We start from the raw sequence: 19452 nt of genomic DNA on the forward strand, positions 1-19452 counted from the left end.
GAGACAGCAAGGGAAGATTTTTTTTTACACACTCTAGACCGGTCTATCATTTAAGTTTATTTTATTGAATTTTGGATTCTACATACAGAATTTCGCAAAGTAACTGCCTTAGGAGGCACAGTATGTCAGCTTGCTGCATTTTTTTGAACATTTTCTTTGATTTTTTTCGCCCTGTTTCTAAACAATACAAAACAAAAACTTAAAAAAAAATTACACCCGTGTGAAGTGAGTTGTGCAACTCCATGTGGGGGTCCCCGGAAGTTCCAGACCCCCAGGAACGCGCACAGGGGGCCGGATCGATTCTGGCGAGCCGCCCCGCGTCCTAAACGTTTGACAAATGACAGTTACCGTGTGGGGGTCCCCAGGGGGTCCCTCTACTGTACTGTACTGTACTGTTCTGTTACTGTACTGTCACACCCGAAATGATCATATATACAGTTAATATGTGCGTGTGTGTTAGGCTGTGCAACAGTGACACTTAATTGTGAAAACCAACCAAACGCTGTTTCGTGCTCGGACAGACCCAGCCAGGGACGGACACAGCCAGCCAGCCAGCTGGGACAGACATACAGTACATAGCTCCTTAACAGTTTCCGTGCCTTGAATGGATTACTCCAGGTTAATGTCGCTGCCGTATCGGACATACCCGCCTTTTGTTTTATGTGTTTAATCCGCCGTAATGTAATGAATCAAAAGAAAATCCGTCTTCGTCGCGGAGTATGAGACTGGATGGCTTCGCTGTGATGACGAAACCGGAAATCGTCACATGCTGTGGGCTGCTAGGGCTTCTGGGAAATTGAGGCCAATGGAAATGCATTGGGTGCAACGCCTCATTGAAACCAATCTTGTGTGCGTCTTCCGCGTGCACCAAGATGGTGGATGCTACACACAGATCATAACAAACCACGGGAGCTTTTTTTGATGGATTTTCGCGGATTAAAAGCCCAAATAATTCAGCGTATGCTCTAAAGGTAATACAACAATCTCGGCAGTGAAGGGGGGTTGATTAAAATGCGGGTTAATCGTAAAAAACAGTCAAACTGTTAATGGAGTGGTTGCACCACTCAAAAACAACAGTCTGCAAGGACCTTAAACAGTTGCAAAACAATCTAAATTGTTCTGAATACTTGGTAGTTGGTATACTTTAGTAAAAAAAAGATAGTATAAAAAGGGGAGTAATATTGTTGGAAAATATTGTATTCCCCGAAATATAATGTATACAAGAGACAAGACATTCTATTTAATGGTGAAACAAATCATAAAATATCAATGAAGAAAGATTTCTGTCAGCTCTTTTAAAGTGTTCTTACTATATAGATTGTTTTCCCATAAATCCCGGACTGAATTTAATCTTCTTCCACTTCTGATCAATGTGTTGCAGGCCCATTCATAACGTAACCATCAGAAAGGGATCTGTCATCCTTTTGGTCAGTGAAGCTGACACCAACAGAGGGGGACTAATTACACCTGTCAATCATTCTTCAGTGAAAATGAACGGCTTGTTTCCATTAATGAAAAGAAATGTGTCATAATGGGACCAAGTGATAAGAAACAACACTCTTCATGCCCACACAGTACTGTACACATAATGTACATACCAACAACCCAGTGTGAAGCTTCAGGGCCCCAGAGGTCTGCTCTGTTTTCTAGTCTGTCAAACATAAAAGTGTCAGAGGCCACATTTCTTTGCACACATCATCAGGAAAGAGCAAGTGTTATACACTGTGCTACCGTAACATACACACACACACACACACACACGCACGCATGTGCGCGCGCACATGCATGCACGCACGCGCATGCATGCAAGCACAGACATTCCTAGAAACCCAGTAGCCTATACATTTCTAGGTTTTCTAGACTTGGATTTTGAATTATAACCCCCACATTCTTTGAACACATCATCAGGAAAGGGCAAGTGTTATACAGTATGCTACCGTAACACACACGCGCACGCACACATGCACGTGCACGCTCGCACACCATGGTACACATTTCTAGGTTTGCCAAACTTGGATTTTGAACTATAAGCCACACATAACATAGTGAAAATGTAACCCACTGACTTCAATTGAACAACACTAAAGGCCTATTCAGAGTCCAGTTTTCGGTGACCAGTGACCACCGAAACAGTGGTTAGTAAAAACAGAGAGATGTGTTGTGAGTGGTGACCACCGCGGCATGACGTCATGTTTAGTTTTCGGTGGTCACCTCTTCACTGAAAACTGGACTATGAACCAAACTAAATAAGCCTATAGACAAGACAATCCTGACAACAAGTGTGACGCAGTGGACAGACAGTGAAAAGTATAACGGCTGGCTGCCTCTAAAACAATATCATAGAAGGTGACTGTTCTTCCTTCCAAAACACTGTTCCTATTATAAAGAGGACTTACAATTAAAACTCCTATTAATCCTACTGTGTAATCCCTCCTTTTCCTCAGAGCATTCTATTCACCCTGGATGTGGATTAGAGATCACTAGGAGACACTGTGTTGGTGGTCATTGGTGTATAAAACCTCATAAAGATAATATAGGCTCGTAGTGTGTGTGTGTGTGTGTGTGTGTGTGTGTGTGTGTGTGTGTGTGTGTGTGTGTGTGCGCGTGCATGCATGTGTGCCTGCGTGTGCATGCGCGTGCGTGTGTGTGCACGTGCGTGCGTGCGTGTGTGTGTGTGTGTGTGTGTGTGTGTGTGTGTGTGTGCGCATAATGGGGCTCTTTTCTTCCATTGTACTGACCTGGTCAAGGGGAAAATCCCTGCGAGGTGGTCCTCTCACAACGTGGAAGAAAGAAAAGGACCCTGTAACCGAGGAAACCGTGAATTAATAAAAAATAAGCCCCCTGATTCTTACACTGCTTGCAGTGCGCTAAAGAAACGGATTCGGCTCCATAATAAAGCCATGTTATCAACGGTAGGGGACATCATGGGCACAGGCGTCAATTGGGTATGACAAGGTATGGCAGCTGCTATTTAGTATAGGTTACAATCTTGTGAGTCTTTTTTGTTTTTTAATGTATGCCCTATGTTGTTATTTTACATTTCTGACATTGTACGGCAGATTGGCAAGGGTCTGTCTCAAAGACACCCGACTTATTATTTCTAGAAAAATGAAGGGAAATGGAGGAAAATATGCCCCCCCCCAAACAATCGGCAAATACCCGCAAAAATGGAGGAAAATAGAGCATAAAAAGACATAAATAACCGGGTTATAAAATTTGGCACGTGTCGTCACCTTGCCATATCTTATCTTTTGCTGAACTGACGCCACTGATCATGAGTACATTTGAATGGATAAAGCCTGCATGTTATCAACAGTACTATAGAGGGTATGCGCATGCATAAAGTGAATGGCAAATCGAGTGGCAAAGCGACAGGCAAAGTGAGTTTAACATTGTTTAAAATCATTTAATGCAATCAGATGGCATGGGGCCAGAAAGTAGTTTTTTGCCACTCAGTAGGCATTCCTGCATAAATTCCGGGTTTGATGAAGATGTCACGTGCATACCCTCTACAGGAGACATCATGGGCACATATTTTCACCCCCTAAGGTTGTTGTGGCAACCTCTGAGCTCTCCCTGCGATGGCGAGTTACATACTGTACAAAAAACCTGAACGTTTAACATTCAGTAGATTGTCTGTGGTCTGGGGTTTTCTGGCTCAAACAAGTGCAAATCTGCCAGCAGATGTCACTGTTTTCACTGTTTTGCCTGTTTTCATTGCAGCTCAAAAGGCTTCACAAACACAGAGAAAATCGCAGACCACAGAAAGTCCACTGAAAGTTCAGGTTATTTGGGTGTAACGAAGTTCATAAAACCTAAAAGAAAAACGAAAAAGAAAAATGCTGTCATGAAACCTTTAAAGCCTTTCCCAGAGCGCAGCAGACTTGGTGGCTAGGCTAGCTTGTTTCTTGGGACATTTGTGGTCGTATAGTGGCTACATCTGTCATTAAAAGATATTATCTTAGTTTTAACTGTTGTATAATTGCAATATTCTGCGATGTCTTTCAGCATCGCAGGCGTGCATTAATGACGATAAAGAACACCCTCTCGTGTAATATCGCTTAATTCACAAGTTTATGTGAAATTAGGGATTTTTTTTTTTGGCACACCATTTTAATCCATCAACGCCAGTGTACCGGTACCGGTACCACTGCTGTCTCAAACTGATGAATCCAATTTTTTACTTGAACTTGAAGCCTAAAAGGCTTTCAAAATAACATTTTATAAATATAAATATAATATTTTTCCATGAAAACAAGATGTCCAAACGTGAGATCATCATTGCTTTTTAATCAAGAATCCACTCACTTATGTCTCTTTTCTTTTTCCGGCTGCTCTAGATGCCTAATATCTCCCTCAGCCAAGGGGGAATTCCCCTTTAGACTAGTGGATAAGATGTTGGCTTTCCCCACGGGAGACCAGGGTTGGAATCCCGGGCGTTACACTCTCACTTCAGTTCTTCCCTTGACTCTCTTTCCCCTCTCCTCTGTGAAAAGTGCTCTGCTATAAAACTCATTAATGGCTTGCACCATATCCTTATTTGTACTGTTTGCATCTACGCATCTATACAAATATAATTCTTACAAGTCCTGTATTGATATATATATATATATATATATATATATATAGAGAGAGAGAGAGAGAGAGAGAGCAAACACACCTCTTGACCCCAGCACTCGTCATTCCCCCAGATCGTTCTTTAAACGTAAATTGAAAGAGGGAGGGAATGCAGCCGGAGGAGGGGAAAGTGTAACAGTAATAATAATAAACATTTATATCGCTCCACCACTGTATGGGGGGAAGAAATCTATACGATATGTATGCCCCTATACTATCATGAAAAGATATCGGTTGGTGATGCACGGCTGCACAGTTCTCATTGGGGGTTGGAATGAGTGTATTCATCACACAGTGTAGTTGCATTGTAAATGGGGACAATCGTAAAAGGTAGTCATGAATGTAAAAACAGTTTATCTTCATTTGAAGACATGATGCATAGTGGTTTGTGTGCTTGTGTATGCAGCGTATATGTGTATGAATTTATGAATTGTTTTTATAACCATTAAAAGAAAAGGCCCGTTGTCTGTATAATTAACTGATACCAACCCATTACAGCTTTAAAAAAAACATGCAGCACTCTAAACATAAATAGTATTCGTTCCACTTGCTGTACAGAGCATTTACAGTATGTATGTTCATACATGTTCTGTATGATACCACCGTACATATCCATTCAAAATGAGTTTTCACAATGGTCACACTCATGTGAGATAAAAGGAAAACTTGTCTCTATCTGGAGGTGAATTGTACTAATAAATAAAACAAGACACAAGGCAATAACGGCATGGCCTCCTTGTCCGGCGGGCATACGTTAGTCTGAAGTACCAATAGTCCGACATACGTGGCTGGTTAAGACTAACCCGTGGCTTCCTCATGCGATTAGGGTTAGGTGTTTAGAGTTAGTAATGTTGGATTATAGAGCGCCAATGTCCTGGTTCATAGAGAATAACATGGGGTCATCTTAAAATCGTCTCATACAAGAATTGTGGTCCAAAAGTAAACAAACTGTCTCTGCGATATTGCCGGGGAGGTGTCTCTGTATCGTTGACCGCCAGTCAGTCATATTTGATATAGTCTGTTTCTAGAGAAAATTTCTAATTCAGCAGCATTAACATTAGCGTTTTCTCTCAGTCAGTTGATTCTTCATATCCATATGAGTGCAACGGCCGAGTTGATTTGTTTATTTTTCAAGCACAGTTATTATGAAGCGATCTAAAATTCCCCTATGGGGATTACAATGCAAAAAAAGTATGTGACCCTGTGGACGCCAGGCATGAAACGCTACGAGCACTCCTTGTCCAATCTATGGATGGTAAGTTCCTATGTTTGCAGTTTGTGAATGAAGCCCCAGCTGCCCCACAAATCACAATGCTGTGTTAAAAGAAAAATGTGGATGTCACTGTCCCCGCATTGACAAACTGGTCGACTAGTGTGTCTATATCAAAAGGCTCATGGAGAGGCACCGACACCAAATCAATCCAATCAAGCTTGAGTGAATGGCAGGTTGTTCCCTGGCCACGCACAGGTGTGGAAGGCTATATAAGTGGCCTAGCTGCACTCATTTCCTCAAGCCCAGATAACCAAACCACTGCTGCCTGTCTCCCAAACCTAAACCTCCACCTTTCTGCACCTGTATGTCTCCTTTGGCCGCATTGCTATAAAGATTATGTCATTTATACAACATTTTAAATATTTATCCTACAGTAGTTGTATAAATAAATACAAAACGGCCTCACAAGAACAATGTTGATGTAACTAGGTTCACTTAAAAGAAATACATACAGTACATAAATGATCAACTATACGATCCGGCTGTCACCCTCTTCATGAGTTGTACTTTCATTTCACCAGGCAGGCATACTGTTCACGCTGTGTTTGTTTATGTCCGGAGGAGTGATGTCGTGCACATACAGTTGCAGTGCGAGCTGTGTTGGTCTACTTTAGAGAGGACATAAATATAATATACATATTAACACATACATTCTGTACAATCAGACAAACAATGCTCTATAAATACAAGGCTTGTTCTATGACGATTATGCCTGCAGGCACATTATGGTACATAAACTTAGGTTGGGGCTACTGTACAGTATGTAGGGGGAGACCTGGTTAATCCAGTGGGGGGACATTTTTCAGCTTCATGCAGCTGATGGATGATGGCTGCTCAGATGGTTCTGGTGAGCACTAAGGGGAGCAGTTAGGGGTTGGACACATGGGATTAAAACCTGGGACCTTCTGTTTCACCATACATTTCACCATACGTTTCACTTTTCATGCAAATCGGTGCTGCATAGAGCAGTGGTTCCCCAATGTTTTCATGCCAAGGATCCCCAAATATCCATAGCCTCTGGCTGCGCCCCCCCTATTGTGTGTGGGGAAAAGACAGAAATAGTTGCAACAACAAACTCACAACAAATTGCAGCGCCACGCATTATGAGACAAATAGGCCAACAATCTTACGATTTTGGAGTGCTCGCTTTCTTCGAGTTCACCTACCGCGCTCCCCCGTGGACAGAGGACTTCGCAACGCTCTGCACAGCGACTCACTCGCTTTAACTCGGCTCGGCCGTGCCTCTCGCGGCTCTAGTCACGTTCAGGTGGTGCGCCTCCGTCAGAGAAACCAAGTGCACCTTTTTCAATCCGACTACTGATGGGTACAGTGTCAGGTAGAGTGCAGAGCATCATACTGTATTCATAATTATTCCACTAGGCAACTGTCCCAACTAGTGGAGGTCACCCTGCCCTGCTCACATCATCTCTGACAAGTTAACGTCTGGTTTTGATGTTCCTCCAGCATTCAAAACAATCTATGATTATTTCATTCCTTTCTTTAGCATAACCCATCAATTATTCAATCTTTGGTTGTTCAGATGTATTTATGTTTTAACAAAAAAGGTCACATAAAGTATGTTTGCATACAGTATGTGTATTTGTGTCCAGGATGTGTGCCGGCCAGTGTGTCTCATGTTCACAAAAGGGAAAGACAAACCAGATACAGTTAAAAGATTTACTATTCTACGTGATAATACATGCTTTAGATGTGTGATAGTGGGGGAAGGGGAGAAGAAAGAAAGAAAAAAACACAGTACTCTGGCATAAATGATGAGTACATTAGCATAAGATTGCAAAAGCTACTTTTGATTCAGGATAAATTGCCTCCCACTCGCCACTCGGCCAGGCAAATTGTCCATAAAACAGGCACATTTTCATCTGCGATTGTGGGATATTGTAGCTAGGATGAGGGAACAATGACACCTGTCTCTTGTTATTGGGAGGCTCATTATCATATGTGGATAACCATGCCCTAAACTACAATGATACATCCAAGAATAATATATATTTTTAATATAGACATGGTGTGCGTACTCGTACTGCTACAGTATAGCCATCCCTTGTAGGATTTCAAGAATCCTCATTACTGCCAACCATTTTCCAAAGCATACATTGTTTGTTTGATTTATGAGATTGTATTGAGATGGTATGAAAATCAATCAAAATTCATGAAACTTGCTTGAGATACGCCATAGGTGAGCCAACACAATAATATCATCGCACATTAGTTATTTGTTGTCAGAGCTATGCTATCGTTGTTTTAAAATACATTTTAGAGTGTTGATTGATCTGGAATGTCTCGCTGAAAATTGTCTCTGGAGAAATGACAAACAAAGTCTGTGACTCATTAACTGTTTAGATGACACTGACTCAGTTATTCAGGCAAGTTCAGTAACATTTTAATTACTTTGGAGATGTAAACAAATGAAAACAAACAAATGAAATTAAATATTAAATAAAATCACACATGAAATCTAAAACAAAGCCATTTACCATAACGTGTTTTGTTTATAGTATGATATACCGCAAGGCAGGAGCTATGAATAGACAATGATGTATTGATGCTATGGCCCTTTAATATTTAATATTCTAAGGTTTTCCAAGAAGTTCCTATTCCTCTGAAGTGGAGATACTGCACCACAGTACAAAAGGCTTATACAGTAACATGTAGAGTTTCTACTGTGCATCTGTGTGCAATTTTTCAATTGCGTAAGTATTACTCCATCGTTCTTAGCAAGGCAGATCATTACTGTAACTATACAGTAAGCTACTCAGTAAGCCGCAGTTGCATGAAGCTTTCATTGTATCAACATGACAAAACCCTAAAAGTTGTACGTTACTCCCCAAAGCATTGCCCATAAAATGAATTAGCTTCCCCTCATTAATTCATACCTTCATCAAAATAACTAAATGTACTGTATCCTTTACAGTCATATCCTCTATCGCTTCTCATCTCTTTCTCTCTCTCTCTCTCTCTCTCTCTCTCTCTCTCTCTCTAATGCCCAATCTATGCAGATAGCAGATCTATAAGGTTACAACGCATCACACACACGCCGCGTTTTGAGCTCATAGATCTGTTATTTTCGGCGGGCGACAACATTGTACGACGAAGTACAACTCAGACATAAAGCTCCATCTCTTTCTCTGTCTCATCCTCCGCCCTGCCCTCATTTCTCCTAACTAGCCCATTTAAATCTGTGCCAAAACAAAAACAGAGAGTGAACAGAAACGATAGGTGCATGTGCTTACTGGAAGCGCTGTTTGTTTAAGAATTCATTGTATGAGCTGTTTGCGATAAATAATAAATGCAAACGCTGACTTGTGTCTGCAGACGAGACTTCAGGGCATGAATAATGCATTGTTATTCCTGGGTAGGGCAGAGGAGGGACAGGGTGGCAGTGTTCTGTGCTGTGCTGTGTGTGTGTGTGTGTGTGTGTGTGGTGTGCACGTGTCTACTGTACGTACATGTCAATGTGCGTGCATGTGTGTGGTAGATCCCTGGCACACACTGTGACTGTGGTTTGTGCGACTTACAATCAAGACACTTACGTGGACTCACAACTCAGTATGATTACTGCTCTTAAACCGCTGTGTTTTTATGCACAAGTACAACTAAGCATAGAGCCTTAAGCCCCTGGGAGGACCTGTCTGACTCTGAGGTCCAAGTGAGAGCACTTTCAAAGGAACCACATGATGTGGAGCGCAGCATTTCATTTTCATTTCAGTCCTATTAAATCTGTTGATTAGGTGGATGCTAAACAGCAGGGTGTGTGTGTGTGTGTGTGTGTGTGTGTGTGTGTGTGTGTGTGTGTGTGTGCGCGTGTGCGTGCGTGCGTGTCCAAAACGTACACAAACATACTGAACTGCTGAATACGTTTTTATGTCATTAGTATGCTTTCGAATGCCTGTGTGCATCCATGCATCGCACATACAGTACACACTGTTTCATTATTGTGTGTGAGGTGGGCCTCCCGCTACATTTTTGTTTACAGTATTTTTCCCTCGTTTGATCTCTTCTCTCCCTCCTCCACTCTTCTTTTTTCCCCTTTTCCTTGCTGTTCTGAAGTCATTAAGGCAACAAAAGAAACTACACTTTCTATGTTCCACTGCCGAAAAAAAAGAAGAAAGAAAGAAACATGGTTGAACCCGCATCTGCTGCCGAAAGTGTGTATGTGTGCGTGCGTCTTCCTTGTCTGCGTGCACGTATGTCACCAGGGAACGTGACAAAAAAAAAAAAAAGAAACACTTGATTGAAAATCGGGGGGGAAAAAAAGGAATAATTACAAAGACGAGAGCCGCACACACCGACCCACCAACAGCGGCAATCACATGTTCTCTCCCCTGTCATTCCACTCCGCTGTAAATAATTCATCAAAAGGCACAAAGGGGAAACAAATATGCAAATAACCCCCGAAAAGGCCAGTAACATCGGCCTCCTGCCACACGGGAAGAATAATAGTGGATTATTATCATGGCAGGTTGTGACTGTGATGAATCTGAATTCGTCTTGTTTCATCTACCTTGACAGTAACTGAAGTCACACAAAAAACCTGGAGGGATTTGAGGGCTTGATTGAGAAAGAATAGATGGAGGGAGGGATGGATTATAAGGGCGGTGGGGATGGAGGGATTGACAGAGAGGAGCCAGGAGGAATGGAAGACTCATGTTCAACATCGGAGGGAAGGAGAAAAGAAAGCGGGAGATTTGGGAGGGGAGCGAAGGAGGGAAGGAGGGAGGAGATCTTTTGAGGTGGTGTTCGACTGTGCTGTGAAAGGTAGCCATCACGAGCTTTGATGAAAAGTGCAGGCCTTCTAAAGCTTACAGAGTGACAGCGTATGATTTGGTCAAAGCCTGCGAGCTTTTCAAAGGTATATACAGTCTCATTGCCATTCATCTCCACCAGCTTGAATATAACTTTTGGCTAAGCTCTGGCAAAATTCTGGATTGGTTTGACAGATTGACTGCATGTGGTAATGTCCCTGTGTGACATAAAGACAGTGGAATAGCTTGAAATAGACTCCTTCGCGCATTACGACTCACGTTTCTCCCACGTCTTAGAAGATTTGCAGCGATGTCAAATGCAGAAGATATGCTTAGTATACAATGTAGCCTAATGAATATTTTTACACCAGTGCTTTAGTGTCGTTACCACCCAGCTGAAAATATTGTGAGCAAATTAACCCATGGTATCATACGGTATACAGTGATCACAGCCTAAATCCAATGGTGGTCATCAGCGGTCATACAGTAAAATCTTCAGTGTTCGTTTGGACCAAAAAGGGTACATTTTGTTCTATTTTTGTACACTCTCTAGTCTAAGTTAAATCAACACTGAGGAATTTACTGTGCATGTTCCGACTACAGTCGACGGCCCTCTATCCGAGCTTATTGTTTTGTAGAGATTGCAATATCCACTTCTCCTTTCTCATATTGGTTCACACATTGACCTGTGAGCCACACTGCTCTATTGGATGTACTTTGTGCACTTTTTGAACAAGTGAGTATGAAAATATAGCCGTGCTGAGCGACTATATCTCAGATCTTCCTTGGAGGCTGTAAAATGACAGGTTGAGTGCTCTCAGTCCCAGCAACGACATGTCGGGGAAAATCCACTAGCCTGTCTGATGTTAATGTTCTCATTTACACACACACAGACACACACACACACACACACACACACTGTAACTTGTGCACACTGCACACCCATGAATGCAATGTGTTGATAATAGCCTACAATTTCACACCGAGCACAGAGACGAACACAAGCCAAGCACTGATGGAATTGCCTGCACACATGTGCAAGCATGCAAGTGAACACTGTTGCGCACGCAGCGTTTGCACTAACGCACATCTACATGACACAGTTGTACATATTCGTGAACACACACAGGCACACACACACACACACACACACACACACACACACACACACACTGACACACACTGACACACACATAATAGTGGCTAATTTAGGCTCTCATATCTTCCAGTTCTCCAGTTCTCCAGAGGACTAGACCTTATCAGGAATATAGTGGTGACCTACATATTAGCAGCACACATGCACATGCAGGCAGGCACACATGCATACACGTACAGACAGACCGACAGACAGACAGACAGACAGACAGACAGACAGACAGACAGACAGACAGACAGACAGACAGACAGACAGACAGACAGACAGACAGACAGACAGACACAGTGCACCATTCGGCTACGCGGTCATGCACATATACACACCCACATACAAAGTTACCATATCCACTCATACTGTACATGACAACACAAAAATAGCCCTGGCCTACACCATAGGCTGTGTGTGTGTGTGTGTGTGTGCTTGCGTGCGTGCGTGTACATAAACGCTCAGACAGAAGCCCAGACACAAGGACACAAGCATGTCAGCGCCCACTTATGCATGCAGGCCCACACTCTCATATACTGTAAACCAACACAAACACAATCATGCAATCATGCCTGTGAACACTTATGCAAGATGCTGCTCACGCATGCACACACATGCACGCGCACCCACCCACCCGCATGCGCGCGCGTACTCACCCACCCGCATGCGAGCACACACACACACACACACACACACACACACACACACACACACACACACACACACACATACACACACACACACACACACACACACACACACACACAGACACAGATACCAGCAAGCAAGCCCACATACGTTCTGACACAAGTGCACAAACATGCCTGTGAACCCTCACGGTAGCCTGAGCCCCCACCACGCACGCAAGCACGCACGCACGCACGCAAGCACACACACACACACACAAACCTGCCCTACATGCATACATACATACAGTGCAGGCACGCATGCACTGCCCTTGTATCCTCAAGAGGGTTTCAAAATGTATAAAACATCCTTCTGAATATTTATTTATGTTCTATTTATTTATTTATCGTTCAATAATGGGTTGTTGGGTGGGGGACGGGTGGAATATGTAGTATAGGCTATTTTCTGTAACATTTGAAAACATATTAAAAAAAGAAAATACGTAATAATTTGAATTAATGAATATTGAATTCAGTTCCAGATTCCATCCATCCATCCATCTTCAACCGCTTATCCGTAGTCGGGTCGCGGGGGCAACAGCTCCACCAGTGAGCTCCAGCCTTGGCGAAGGCCAACCCCCACCAAAATGAATCCGACTTAGTTGGGATAACATACCCCGGTAAGCCTCCAGATGATTCATATTCATCATTCAATTTTGTGATATTATCATTAAAATCCTTTTTTTGCCACTTATTTGGGGGCCCACTTGCAATATCCTCATGGCCCACCAGTGGGCCCCGGTCCGCAGGTTGAGAATCATTGATCTATGATGTGTCAGTGATGATGTGTGACTTCAAATTTGGACAACGTTTCAACACGATCTGAACCCAATTGACATCTGTTATAAAATCTAAGTAAAATATTCTCGAACAATTTTGACAAAATAGACTTCCTTGGTAATGAATTGGCCTACTGGCAGTGTGCAGAAGGAGCTTGACTTGATCAGTCCAGCGGTTTGTGAGATTTTGTCTCAAACGGACACAAACACCCGGACAGATGCATTTGTTCACGATTCTGCCAAACCGTAAAAATGTACACTTCTCTTGTCCTCAAACGAGCCCTCTAGTCTTCCTGGTTACAGTACATCTGGCCAGCTCATCTATACATTCCACTGCATCTTTCTTGAGTATGTCCGTCCATGTATGTTAATGTGGGACGTTCTCGTAACCAGTGCCCGTGTGTTGGTGTCCTGCTAGTTCTCATTCTCCTGGTTGCTATTTTCTCACACTTGAGGTGTTCCCTCATACAGATTCTTGTTGGTAACATGTTCACTCTTGTTGATATTGCACACGCATTCTGCACGCAACACCACTGAAACCCTATTCTTGGTCGACCGGAGTCCCTCAGGGACCACACTAGTGACTTTTCTGTGCTTGCTCTACATTAAATATCTTTTCTGAAAAAAAGCTGATTTACAATCTCACAATGTGTTGCAGTCCGATCACTCCGATGGATTGTGAGCTTGCAGATCTGCTATTTGCTATCTCTAAAAGATTTACCCACGATGCGAATGCTGGGGGTTTAGGTGGTTGAGATGCAGAGTGGTGGAACTGAATAAAGAAGATGACGGTTTAAGATGCAGAGCAGTGGAACTGCATAAAGGAGATCACAGTATTATTGCTGACGAGTGCAGAATATAAGATGTCCCATGGTGCTAGAGCAGAGCCGAGGACATGGTAGGTCAGTTGAGGTCGCCATCCACCGAAATACAAGTCATCAGGGATAAAGGAGAGTATGAATGCCCAAATACAAGATTTGAATAGATGAATCCTATCATATGGAACGATACCTAAAGAGGAAAGGGAAACACATACTCCTGGGTAGGGCAATTATGTAGTAATTTACTGGCGTCATGGTCAGCATTGTATGTGTCAGATGGGCTTACATTCGTAGAAGAGGAGAATAGTCTCTATGGTGAGTCTTCAATTACTATTCTATGGTTGCTTTGCATCACTACTGTGTTTCACTTCCATATCTTGGTTGCGTAACGCTGAGTAATTCCTGTCTTGTGTTACAAGCCTTCTTTCAATACATCTGATACCTCTAGCTATTCTGACCACAGTGACAGTAAATTAGTACATGAAAAAGCCTGCCCAAGGGTATGGCTTCTCCCTTCTTTGTGTGCCATTGTCTGGAGATTGGGAGGAGTGCTCCTATCATTAAATGTGAGACTCCGTGGTGTGATACCCCAAGTGGCTGGGTATAATTTCATGTTAGGGAACAGTTACAAAATCAAGTCATTTGAGACATAACATTTATACTGTTTGCTTAGCTTTGGAAAGAAATCACACTATGTTACACTTATAGTTTCTGCTGGAGTAACTTTATCTGTGCTGTAGCCTAAGCCTGTAACATATTCTGTTGGCAGTCGACATACTTGGAGTCATCATTAAACATCCAGTCTGACCGTGTTCACACTTGCTTAAATGCATATCGTTGCTGTCGGGTGGAAATCTTGTATTCAGGAAATGGGTAAAAAACAACCTTTGTTCCAATGTTTCCGAGTTAGTTATTATTTAGTGAGTCACAATCTCTTAATACTTTTCATTGGTTAAATATTTATAAAACTATACAGACTTCAAACTTCCAACCTGGTCCTATTTTGGGCATGCAATTATAGACCTTTTTGTTTTATCTTCAAAAGATTCTCAATTATTATTTGTTTATTCAAAAGTAGTGAGAATAGCTGGTCTACAGTGACACAACACACCTCATGGTCATGAGAAATAGGGCATTGCTATTACTTTCAACTTTAGAATTGTATGAATCTAAAAAATCAGAAAAAAAACTAAACAGGAAAAGATACAAGGTTTCTGCCCAACAGCAACGATAGGCTTGACAAAGAGAAGGACAGCAAAGAAGACAGGAAAAGACTTGATGGATCTGTCTCATACACCTTAGTGGTCACTACGAAAACAGTGTGAATCTAGACTGAGACGGAGCAGGAGAGAAATAGACCTGGACCCTGAAGTGTTTAATTGCGACCATAGGTCGTAGTTAACTATGAAACATCGCGTTTTTTGTCACATCATGTCACTCACAATCCCCATACATGGGGAAAGTCCCCATATATTGTGCCCAGGTCTCGTGACAATACTATGACATCATCAGGGATGATAGTAAATCAGGGATCATAAAATAGTAAATGCAACCTGCTGTCGCAGTTATTCCGGCGAAAACTAGAGTTCTCAACAGGCCAGAGAATTAAGGCCCGGCCTGAAACTACCGCTGCCACCCTTAGATCTTCATAATGGAGCTGACCTGTTCTGACATTCCATGTTGATCTGACCTCCTCAAACCATGTACACTCAAGACACGCTCCATATATGGCCGGTGCACGCTTCTCGCCCTCAGGCGTCTTTACTGGTAGGTAGTTAATTATGACCAGGGCCCTATCTCCTGTCTAGTGCAAGGCATCGCAAAAGAACGTGATTATCATTAGTCATTACTATCTTCCCACATTGTTTATATAAGTTTGCGCTTTGCACTAAGACCAGCTTAAAGGTATCAGCAGTGCTTGCCAGATATTTCCTTACTATTTGGGGCCAGTGGTTGTCAATCTTTTCAGGTTGTGAAGACACTCTGATTGGTTTAATGTAACGCCCAAACCACTGTACACAAACCTTAGCACAACATAACACACGGTCTAACTAGTAATACTGACGGGAAAACAACCCCAATGTCTGTGCCCCGTGTCACAGGTCGTCTAAATAGGGCCCCTTACGCCTACAGCCCTACACCTTTTAGGCATTTTTTACTATTTTGAGAAAGATTTTAAAGTAGTTCAAATAACTGATCTACACGGTCACAAAGTGTGGAAGTAGATTGGCAAGACGAGTCTAAAACCCTTCTAGCAGCCCTTACACACTGCCCCTTACACACGCCCTCCTGCATTTGGCCAGAGGGCGGCGCTAGAGGAAAAAACAATGGCTAACCATAATTAGTATAGTTCATTAAAGCTATAAGCCACGAGAGGTCTCAAGTTACCTTGTATTTTATAAAGGCTGAAAGCCATAGTGAGGCACGACACAAAACGGAGTGCCTCTGACTGCCTCTTTGGCTAAGGCGTGATTCATAGTATATTCACTTCTAGTCACCATCCTATGCGCCGGGGCAGTGCTTAGAAGCCCTGCACAACCAGGGTGTGTAAGGAAATCCCCTTTCAGCTACCAATACACTACTGATACACTGGAAGAAAATAACACACCTGTGATTGATATGAACTGATTTAAGCCAGTGTAGATTATAGTTGCGTTTAGTACGTGTTCTAAAAGGAAACCAGCCAATCAGAATCAAAGACCGTTTTAGAACCTGCAGTCTACCAAATCCATTACATTATAAGATGTGGGTAAAGATGACATCATAGGATCACTCAAATGGCCAGGGTTCATCCTCCAGGCAGCCTGAATGCACTCAGCATCTGGCCATTAGATGCTACGGTATTGTGTGTGCAGTGGGAGTTTTGGCCAAAGGGTGGCACTAGAGGAAAGGCAGTGAAGTCCCCTAAAATCAGGAGGATCGAGCATGAAAGAGCATCCTCTGGGAAGCATGGAAGGTGAACCACAAATTCCATGGCAATCCTGCCAGACTTTTCAATGTCGCTATCGGGTGGAAAGCTAAAACCATAACCTTTTCGAGACTTTCTCAGAAACGGCTTTAGCTTGACACTCTTGTAAGACAAAGTAGGGTATGAAGTGACGAAAAAGCATACAACGTTGAAAGGAAATATGAGATTTCTACCCCGAAAGTGACGATATGTTCTTTTTGACCAAAGTGGTGGACACATCAGACAGTCTGTCCACAACAGACAGTCTGCCCACTGTCAGTCAGTGACGCTGAACTGTGTCAGTGTCAGCCACTAGAAAACAGTCAACAGACAGTCTGTCCACAACAGACAGTCTGCCCACTGTCAGTCAGTGACGCTGAACTGTGTCAGTGTCAGCCACTAGAAAACAATTTGATGGTATCAGGGCACGAATACACAGCATAGGATCAGTGTACTAATTACTCCAGAGATGTTGTCTGTTGCGCACACTGCTGCAAAGTGTGCCTTTAAACTTTAAAGGGATACTATAGGCAAGTCTGTGTGTGACTGTGTGTGTGTGTGTGTGTGTGTGTGTGTGTGTGTGTGTGTGTGTGTGTGTGTGTGTGTGTGTGTGTGTGTGTGTGTGTGTGTGTGTGTGTGTGTGTGTGTGTGTGTGTGTGTGTGTGTGTGCACAATAGAATAGTGGCTGATAGGGCTAAAATATTTACATGCATATATTAAAAAAATAGGCTAAATGTTACCTATAGTTTCCCTTACTTCAAAATGGATCACATACATTGTTCTGCTGAGTCCCGACATTTTAAGTCACATTTTCAACGAGCCTTGTTCCCAGATCCCCATGAGGTCCCAGGCTAAAAAAAAGGAACAGAAAAAGGTTTATGAAACCCTGAGGAAGAAAAGATTCATGGGCCTTCAATGGCTGACAGAACCTGACTCATATACACATTGGTGGCTGGAGTTAAACATTAGAAGAAGTCAGTTCTGAGCCTGGACCACAACTGATGTTGAAATAGGCATTCAAACCAGCATAGAGACTCGCTAATTGTTTCTTGGCAGCCATCAACCCCTGGGGGTAAAAGAGAGACAGACTGACGTACAGATGAGAGACAAAGAGTCAGAGGAGAGAGGCTTACCTCAATGACTCGGGCGTGATTCATAGTGAATTCACTGTGTGAGTTCATTTTCAACCACTCGCTAATGCAGAAGATTACAATTTATACGTTTGGATCTTTTCCAGAGTGCAAACTGTGGGACAAGTCAACATTTGTGGGACAATTGGGGGGGGGGGGGGGGGATAGGATAGCTTGTTCTCACAGAATGCAATTACGGTACCTGGATTGGAACATGAGTCTCCTGCGTGGGAAAGCAAAGCGTCTACTGCTCATCCACTTTGGATCAGAAGGAAATCATCTGGGACTTCTGGTCCTCAGGCAGGGCTGCTCTTGTTTGTCTGTTTTTAGGAGCTTTCAGAGCGGTGTGCAGACATATCCTCTCTTTTGCACGCTGCCCTCGGGAAGACATCTACAATGTGTGAGTGAAAGAGAGAGAAAAAGAGAGAGGCATCGTCAGAAGGAATGCAGTGATTTGTTGATATATGGTTGTAATACAACCATTGTATGGTTATTTTTATGAATTTGAAGTGAAAAGGACAAGGAGTGAAAGAGAAACAGATGGAAGTTCTGTTGAGTTCTGAACACCTCGACTTTTCCTGTGTACACACGCTGGAGGCTGAGCCGGTGCTAATGTACACGTATAAGATCACAATGAAACATTCATGAGTGAACCTCATGAATGTGAGGCTTGAATGTGTTATGCACATTTTGTTCCACACATTGCCTGTTGGGAGGGAGACAAACTGACCGACCCGCGTGCCTGGGTGGCTATACAGTCTGAGATTCAATGACGACAAGCAAGTAACATTTGGAAAAACGAATGGTTTGACGTTCATGGATAATGTCAAGAGAGAAAGAGGGAGGGAGTGCAAGAGAGCGTGAGAAAGAAAAAGGAAAAGAGAGAATGAAAAAGGGAAAGGGTATATGAGGGAGACGAGAGGAGACGGGAGGAGAGAGCATTAAGGAGAGAGATGAAACCAAGGGGGGCATTTTCTTACAGGCTCCTATCGTCAGCAGCTGAGTCACACACACGCTCGCACACATGCACATGCACATGCACATGCACACGCATGCATGCACGCACACACACACACACACACACACAGTGATGTGGTTAGCAGTGATTTGGCTCGTGACAGGGTGTTATATGAGATGTTTAGAATGGGCTGTGCAGCAGGAAGCAGGGGCAGATCTCCAACGCCACACCCCATCATGGGAGAGGGGCTTTATCGGGGGCTGGCCTTCTGTTGTGGTTCCTTTATTTCTCTCTTTTTCACTGTCTGCCTGCCTGTCTGCCTGTCTTCCTGCCTGCC

The 19452-nt window shown here is 43.0% G+C and overlaps 1 long non-coding RNA gene across 1 annotated transcript in view; it reads right to left on the reverse strand.

Moving 5' to 3' along the window:
• Window positions 1-19452, reverse strand: part of LOC310855885 — a 141233-nt gene that overhangs the window by 33153 nt on the left and 88628 nt on the right. The window contains exons 3-4 of the long non-coding RNA XR_014569036.1: window positions 18360-18548; window positions 2739-2800 (exon numbers count right to left, since the gene is read on the reverse strand). This is a non-coding gene — a long non-coding RNA (uncharacterized lncRNA). The remainder of the gene's footprint in view (window positions 1-2738; window positions 2801-18359; window positions 18549-19452) is intronic.

Source organism: Protomyctophum parallelum (genome assembly GCF_964188405.1).
Source record: "Protomyctophum parallelum genome assembly, chromosome: 3".
Lineage (NCBI taxonomy): Eukaryota > Metazoa > Chordata > Actinopteri > Myctophiformes > Myctophidae > Protomyctophum > Protomyctophum parallelum.